At 39.8% G+C, this 8,942-nt stretch overlaps 2 long non-coding RNA genes across 2 annotated transcripts; both read left to right on the top strand.

Annotated features, from left to right (window-relative positions):
• Positions 1 to 2,575: 2,575 nt before the first annotated feature.
• LOC117785255 lies at positions 2,576 to 2,904 on the top strand. Its single transcript, XR_004617494.1, has 2 exons — positions 2,576 to 2,686; positions 2,750 to 2,904. It is a non-coding gene; the product is annotated as an uncharacterized LOC117785255 (long non-coding RNA).
• Positions 2,905 to 7,808: 4,904 nt separating this feature from the next.
• On the top strand, positions 7,809 to 8,137 carry LOC117785295. Its single transcript, XR_004617497.1, has 2 exons — positions 7,809 to 7,919; positions 7,983 to 8,137. It is a non-coding gene; the product is annotated as an uncharacterized LOC117785295 (long non-coding RNA).
• The last annotated feature ends 805 nt before the right edge of the window (positions 8,138 to 8,942 follow it).

The raw sequence follows: 8,942 nt of genomic DNA, 5'->3' as shown, positions 1-8,942 counted from the left end.
GATGGCGCCAACCGTTTCAAGTTTGTCGCTCAAGTCATTTGATACTTGAGCTACAAAGCAAACTGAAAGTTGGCGGTTTTCGAAACGTTGCTAGCTTTTTTTTGTGTTGTGTGGCCAAGGTTGACGCACGTAATGAATTTGCATATCTCACCTACAACATATCCAGCTCACACTGCATTGGCAGGCGAGGGTGTTGTAAAGGGGGATGCAAGCGTACTTTATTATTCCCACAATATACAATAATTTTTAAGGAATTAAATGGCAACATAGTTTCTTAATGGGTAAAACTAATTCTAGTTAGTTGTATTAAAATTAGGTGTACATTAATGGCAAATACATAGAAAGTTTATGCAATTCAGAAGTTAATTGTACATGCCGCAAGGGCCTATTATTGGGTGAAACATTTGTGAATGCTCATAGTTTAATTATTTAATATTTATTATAGAATTTCTCAGATTTTTCAAAAATAATCGCTATATTACAAATTTAATTGATTAATTAATTAATTAGTTAATTAATTAATTAATCAATTAATCAATCAATAATTTCAAAGTGACTCAGTACAATATAACAATATTTGTTAATCTTAATCTAAAATATTTATTTAATTACTTAATTTAATTAATTCAATTAATCTTATTAACGTTGACCAAACTAATTAATTTACCTAAATTCAATGAGACGAAATCATTTAACAGATTTGTTTTCAAATGTAACGTATATTTCAGCACAAGCGAGAAACAGTCGGCGCGTGGCCGAAAACTGCTTGCCGCGAGTGTAGAGGAGAGAACTGTGAGTACAGAGCGAGTGCACTATACATCACACATGTGGTGAGTTTTGCCGCACTACGCCCGTCTCCCTCTCACCGCCGCAGATCAGGCCACAGTCGCTCCGCCCCGTCTCTCACACCACAGCTCAGCAACCGGCGAGTAGCCGTCGGCCTGCCACGAGCCAGCAGCTCTCAGCAGTAGCGAAACGAAGTGTGAGGAGCAAAAACGATGCGGCCCGTCACACAGCGGAAAGCGAGAGACGAGCACAGCGCGACAAAAAACGAAAAAGTAAATGAGTTTAGTGTTATTAAATTCAGTGAAGTGAAAAATACCAGCGATTGATAATAGAAGTATTAGAAACAAAGCAGCTGAATTAGAGTGACAAAACTTCTTTTTAGGCCTGGCAAGTGCAGGTGCCAGTCAAACGGACAATTGTTTATTTACAAATTGCCCGCTTGGACTGGCACCTATAGCTACAGTGAGTGAATGAAATCTTTAAATGTTTTTTAAAATTATTATGTACTTTAAATTTTTAGTGAAAGTAATTTATATAGACGCAATACAGTGGATTACTGCGGACAGTGTTAATTTTGAATATATATTTAAATTTAAATTGTTTTACTTAAGTTTCATATATTAACCAAGCGCGTGTGTGAAAATAATTTTTAGTGACTGTAAAATTTGGCGGAGTGTTTTGTGTTACATGTATGTCGCAAAAACTGAATTTCTCTATACATGGGATAGCCAAAACGTAATGTGAATTAAAAAATAAGCAAACTTCACAGAATTGCTAATGTTTCAGACAGGGCAAAAGGCGAACAATTGTTTATTAACAAATTGTTCACCTGCTTTGCCGACTGCCCTGAGCATATTTAAAGTGAACTTAATTTAAAATTATTAAATATCGTTTAAGTGCAGTGAAAATATAGCTTAAGTTAAGTGATTTAAAATTATATTTGTTGACGGGCCAGCAACAGTGGAAGTAACAAAGCAAATGCGTCTGTCAGCAAAAGTTTCAGACAGACAAATTAACGCGGTCAGTGACAGAATAATATGTTAACAGAATATTAATAAAGTATTAATAAAATATTAATAAAATATTATTGAGTTCATACAGGTGCAAAGAAATGAAAGGATCGAAGAAATCGGAAGAATCAAAAATCGAGAAGTAAAGTTAATTTTAGAACTTATATTTACTAGCCACTACAGCTGGTGCCGCACCTCGTGATTCTGTGTCCCCCCGCCCCCCCCGCCACGGAGCCCGCACGCACCCCTGGTTCTCGTACTTTCTATGTTCAACTGCCGAACAGTTAATATTTGTATAAACAATATATTAGCATTTCAGTTGTTGCAGACAGAGTGTATTGGTTGCGCAAGGAGTACGCCCGGCCCCACGGCGGCGGGCGAAAAGGCACAGTGAACTATACTTATATACAATAGCATGTATTAAATACGTATTTACATTACAGGAAGATGCTGGGAAGTCACGGCAAAACGTTGAACAGGTACCACAGGCCAGAATAAAGTTGGGTCAGCAATCCAGGACTGGCAGAAGAAGTTGAAGACAAGCTGAACGCAGGCAATGACACTGGCAGACGCATCAGGCGCCCGAACAGTAGGAGAATAAAGCTCAGGCGAGTTTGTGAAATTATTCAAGTATAATGTTAAATAACTTCATTATTTACTGCAGGTCCATGAGGAGAAGTCGTCAATTTGCAGGTTCTGTAATGTCATTAGTATGCCCCAGGCTTGGAGACGTTTGGCTGGTGTTTTCAATCTCGTGAACAGGAACATTCAGTCCGGATTTATTAACGGCAGTGAAGGCAAACCCTGCAAATTACTAACATTTCTCTGTACTTCGTGCGAGGCGTCCGTTAAGTCAACATATTCAGTCAAATCAACTGATGTGTCAGTTGGTACGTTGGTATTTAAATTAGCTTGTACAACGTCACTTATAATTGGTTCATTTTCTAACGCAGGTATGAGGAGACAAAGAGGCACCGTCGACCCGTTTTGGTACGCAGAAGCAATCACGTCACAGACATCGGATCTGTGTTCATTACGCAGTGTAGTAAATATGTCAGTTTGATGTAATGCATTATTAGAACGTGAATTAAATTGACTGTTATTGGAATGAGCTGCATGACTTGTATTGGAATCATTTGGAATGGCACGAATTTCAGCAGGCTGGCCGCCTGGTTGATTTCTAATTATCGCTAAAATAGCCGAAACTAGTTCGTTGCCGCCTTCTGTTTGATTTGTAATTACGTTTCTTGCCTCTACAACTGCCGGATGCGTTGCGTTTATTGAGTTAATTGCTGCCAGAGGCCTGGATCATTGGGCTCGCATGAACGTTGCTGGTCATTACATTGCTGCTGCTCTGCCAAAACTCACGCCCGACACTTGTTTGCGCTAGTTCCTCGATAGTGAGGCCTGCAACATATTCGCGCTCTCTCATTAAATATATTTGATCTTGTTCGAATTTACGCCGTGCGGCCTCCTGCTGCCATTGTCGAAATGCCATGAGCCTTTGGTTAATCATTGCATAGATGTGTTGCCCTCAATGTTGCGTCTTTCTTGCTGCTGTCGCTCCTGTTGCCTACGTATTTCTGCACGCTGCTGGTCGCTCATAAAAATCTGTTTAGTTGCTCCTGAAAATGTGGGTTCTAAACGTGTATGGGCGCTCGAGTTGAATCGGCCTTGGAATATGTTCTGGTATCGGGTTTGATGGAGGAAGACGAATTTGCAGCGGCAGGCATAAGTCAACCATTCGTGCATATCTTTGTAAGTATCTAAGTCTTTGAGGCACGTACGGTTCTGGGCAATTTTCCTGGCTTCAGGGTTGCAGTGGTTTATCAGTCTCTGAGCGTAGTTAGTACAAATAGTATTATAGATTTCATCAACATCTTTAATTCGTAGGTCCGTGTGCAAAGTGTGGTTACTGACATACCAGGGGCACCAGCAATAACTCGGGCGCTTTATTCTGCATTGTGCGGATTTTATTGAACTTAGTTAGGCTTACGAGAGGACCCCAGACTGCCATTGTGTACTGCCAAATCGGTGCAATTAACTGCTTGTAAATAATGACCTTCGTAAGAAGTGGTAGTTTGCTGTTACTATTGATAAGCCAATGAAGCTTTTAATTCTCGCACTTAACTTGTTGACAACTGCCGTAATGTGGTAACTTAGAACCAGCTTAGTATCAAGTTTTACACCCAAATAAGTGTGCACTAGTTGGTTGGTTATACTGCGCCCGGACATAGTAGGAGTATCAACCCCTGTTAAAGATCTTAAAGTATGCATAACATGCGCTGTTTTGCCAATATTGATACTGATACACCATTTGCTCGACCAAATACAGAAAATTTTCAGGAAATTATTCATACGACTTATAGCAATGGTGTGCGAGCCATGCTCTGACATAATAACTGTGTCGTCCGCGTAAGTTGCTAGTAGCATGTTGTTAGGGTAACCAGGTGTCGGCATATCAGCCGTGTAAATATTATATAGGACAGGTCCCAGTACGCTGCCTTGTGGCACTCCTGCATTAATACATTTAATATCTGAACGAACGCCGCCGCTGCATTCAACTGTAAAGGTTCTTTGAGATAAGTAGCTATGTAGTACTCTGTATAAGTCATCAGGTAGAATTTTATTCAGCTTGTAGTAAAGGCCATCGTGCCATACTCTGTCGAACGCCTCCTGAATGTCTAAATAGACAGCAGAACAGTAGTGATTCTTCTCAAAAGCTTTTAGAATAAACTGTGTAACTCTTCTAATTGCTGTTCCGCAGCGTGCTCCTTGCGAAAACCAAACTGATGGTCAGGTATGAATTTAGCAAACTCTTCAACTTCAAATAAACGTTTCAGCAGGATTGACTCAAGAATTTTGGAGATCCCTGACAGCAAACTGATAGGTCTGTAAGATGACAACTGATCAGTTGGTTTCCCGGCAGGAATCATCTTAACGAGTGCTAGCTTCCATTTATTCGGATAGTGACCAATTTTGAGAACACTATTGAAGAGCATGACGATATACTTAATCGCAGTCAATGGCAAAGCTTTAATAGTTCGATTATCAATGTTATCAAGCCCCGGAGATTTCTTGGTTTTTAGCTGCTTAATTTCAGAAAGTACCTCGTTCTCAGTAATTAATCTGCATGCTGGTGAATTTGTTGAGGAGAAAGACTGGACTTGCTGCTCAATCAGACGTCTATCTGCAGTTGAGTTAGTATAAATTGGTGAGAATCTGCTTTCTAAGTGCTGACCGAACGCCTCAGCCTTCTCTTCTGTGGTTTTACACCAGATTCCTGAGCTATTAGTCGCCACATTATTTGACGCAACATGCTTCTTGACTGGTAAGTTTGGTGCAGGTTGTCTCTTGATATTATTAGTAATGCGCCACAGCATTTGCATATTGTATCTGCTGTCAGGATCAATAGACTCGAGCAATCTGTTTGTTCTGGCCACTTTTTCATCGCTGAGAGCTCTCCTGATGCGGTTTGTCAAAAGATTAATTATCAGTCTGATTTGCGGATCTCTAAATAATGCAAACTGTTTCCGATTTTTTTGTGTTGTGTGGCCAAGGTTGACGCACGTAATGAATTTGCATATCTCACCTACAACATATCCAGCTCACACTGCATTGGCAGGCGAGGGTGTTGTAAAGGGGGATGCAAGCGTACTTTATTATTCCCACAATATACAATAATTTTTAAGGAATTAAATGGCAACATAGTTTCTTAATGGGTAAAACTAATTCTAGTTAGTTGTATTAAAATTAGGTGTACATTAATGGCAAATACATAGAAAGTTTATGCAATTCAGAAGTTAATTGTACATGCCGCAAGGGCCTATTATTGGGTGAAACATTTGTGAATGCTCATAGTTTAATTATTTAATATTTATTATAGAATTTCTCAGATTTTTCAAAATAATCGCTATATTACAAATTTAATTGATTAATTAATTAATTAGTTAATTAATTAATTAATCAATTAATCAATCAATAATTTCAAAGTGACTCAGTACAATATAACAATATTTGTTAATCTTAATCTAAAAATATTTATTTAATTACTTAATTTAATTAATTCAATTAATCTTATTAACGTTGACCAAACTAATTAATTTACCTAAATTCAATGAGACGAAATCATTTAACAGATTTGTTTTCAAATGTAACGTATATTTCAGCACAAGCGAGAAACAGTCGGCGCGTGGCCGAAAACTGCTTGCCGCGAGTGTAGAGGAGAGAACTGTGAGTACAGAGCGAGTGCACTATACATCACACATGTGGTGAGTTTTGCCGCACTACGCCCGTCTCCTCTCACCGCCGCAGATCAGGCCACAGTCGCTCCGCCCCGTCTCTCACACCACAGCTCAGCAACCGGCGAGTAGCCGTCGGCCTGCCACGAGCCAGCAGCTCTCAGCAGTAGCGAAACGAAGTGTGAGGAGCAAAAACGATGCGGCCCGTCACACAGCGGAAAGCGAGAGACGAGCACAGCGCGACAAAAAACGAAAAGTAAATGAGTTTAGTGTTATTAAATTCAGTGAAGTGAAAATACCAGCGATTGATAATAGAAGTATTAGAAACAAAGCAGCTGAATTAGAGTGACAAAACTTCTTTTAGGTTTGGTGCAGGTGCCAGTCCGGACAATTGTTTATTTACAAATTGCCCTTGGACTGGCACCTATAATATGAGTGAATGAAATCTTTAAATGTTTTTTAAGAATTATTATGTACTTTAAATTTTTAGTGAAAGTAATTTATATAGACGCAATACAGTGGATTACTGCGGACAGTGTTAATTTTGAATATATATTTAAATTTAAATTGTTTTACTTAAGTTTCATATATTAACCAAGCGCGTGTGAAAATAATTTTAGTGACTGTAAAATTTGGCGGAGTGTTTTGTGTTACATGTATGTCGCAAAAACTGAATTTCTCTATACATGGGATAGCCAAAACGTAATGTGAATTAAAAAATAAGCAAACTTCACAGAATTGCTAATGTTTCAGACGGGGCAGGCGGCAAAGCAGGCGAACAATTGTTTATTAACAAATTGTTCACCTGCTTTGCCGACTGCGTAGCCTGGAGCATATTTAAAGTGAACTTAATTTAAAATTATTAAATATCGTTTAAGTGCAGTGAAAATATAGCTTAAGTTAAGTGATTTAAAATTATATTTGTTGACGGCCAGCAACAGTGGAAGTAACAAAGCAAATGCGTCTGTCAGCAAAAGTTTCAGACAGACAAATTAACGCGGTCAGTGACAGAATAATATGTTAACAGAATATTAATAAAGTATTAATAAAATATTAATAAAATATTATTGAGTTCATACAGGTGCAAAGAAATGAAAGGATCGAAGAAATCGGAAGAATCAAAAATCGAGAAGTAAAGTTAATTTTAGAACTTATATTTACTAGCCACTACAGCTGGTGCCGCACCTCGTGATTCTGTGTCCCCCCGCCCCCCCCGCCACGGAGCCCGCACGCACCCCTGGTTCTCGTACTTTCTATGTTCAACTGCCGAACAGTTAATATTTGTATAAACAATATATTAGCATTTCAGTTGTTGCAGACAGAGTGTATTGGTTGCGCAAGGAGTTGCCCGGGCCCCGCGGCGGGCGGGCGAAAAGGCACAGTGAACTATACTTATATACAATAGCATGTATTAAATACGTATTTACATTACAGGAAGATGCTGGAAGTCACGGCAAAACGTTGAACAGGTACCACAGGCCAGAATAAAGTTGGGTCAGCAATCCAGGACTGGCAGAAGAAGTTGAAGACAAGCTGAACGCAGGCAATGACACTGGCAGACGCATCAGGCGCCCGAACAGTAGGAGAATAAAGCTCAGGCGAGTTTGTGAAATTATTCAAGTATAATGTTAAATAACTTCATTATTTACTGCAGGTCCATGAGGAGAAGTCGTCAATTTGCAGGTTCTGTAATGTCATTAGTATGCCCCAGGCTTGAGACGTTTGGCTGGTGTTTTCAATCTCGTGAACAGGAACATTCGGGAGTCCGGATTTATTAACGGCAGTGAAGGCAAACCCTGCAAATTACTAACATTTCTCTGTACTTCGTGCGAGGCGTCCGTTAAGTCAACATATTCAGTCAAATCAACTGATGTGTCAGTTGGTACGTTGGTATTTAAATTAGCTTGTACAACGTCACTTATAATTGGTTCATTTTCTAACGCAGGTATGAGGAGACAAAGAGGCACCGTCGACCCGTTTTGGTACGCAGAAGCAATCACGTCACAGACATCGGATCTGTGTTCATTACGCAGTGTAGTAAATATGTCAGTTTGATGTAATGCATTATTAGAACGTGAATTAAATTGACTGTTATTGGAATGAGCTGCATGACTTGTATTGGAATCATTTGGAATGGCACGAATTTCAGCAGGCTGGCCGCCTGGTTGATTTCTAATTATCGCTAAAATAGCCGAAACTAGTTCGTTGCCGCCTTCTGTTTGATTTGTAATTACGTTTCTTGCCTCTACAACTGCCGGATGCGTTGCGTTTATTGAGTTAATTGCTGCCAAGAGGCCTGGATCATTGGGCTCGCATGAACGTTGCTGGTCATTACATTGCTGCTGCTCTGCCAAAACTCACGCCCGACACTTGTTTGCGCTAGTTCCTCGATAGTGAGGCCTGCAACATATTCGCGCTCTCTCATTAAATATATTTGATCTTGTTCGAATTTACGCCGTGCGGCCTCCTGCTGCCATTGTCGAAATGCCATGAGCCTTTGGTTAATCATTGCATAGATGTGTTGCCCCTCAATGTTGCGTCTTTCTTGCTGCTGTCGCTCCTGTTGCCTACGTATTTCTGCACGCTGCTGGTCGCTCATAAAAAATCTGTTTAGTTGCTCCTGAAAAATGTGGGTTCTAAACGTGTATGGGCGCTCGAGTTGAATCGGCCTTGGAATATGTTCTGGTATCGGGTTTGATGGAGGAAGACGAATTTGCAGCGGCAGGCATAAGTCAACCATTCGTGCATATCTTTGTAAGTATCTAAGTCTTTGAGGCACGTACGGATTCTGGGCAATTTTCCTGGCTTCAGGGTTGCAGTGGTTTATCAGTCTCTGAGCGTAGTTAGTACAAATAGTATTATAGATTTCATCAACATCTTTAATTCGTAGGTCCGTGTGCAAAGT

The sequence above is a fragment of the Drosophila innubila genome, assembly GCF_004354385.1.
Source record: "Drosophila innubila isolate TH190305 chromosome 2R unlocalized genomic scaffold, UK_Dinn_1.0 1_C_2R, whole genome shotgun sequence".
Taxonomy (NCBI): domain Eukaryota; kingdom Metazoa; phylum Arthropoda; class Insecta; order Diptera; family Drosophilidae; genus Drosophila; species Drosophila innubila.
Note: the sequence above shows the minus strand (reverse complement) of the source record. Positions and strands in the feature narration are given on the sequence as shown.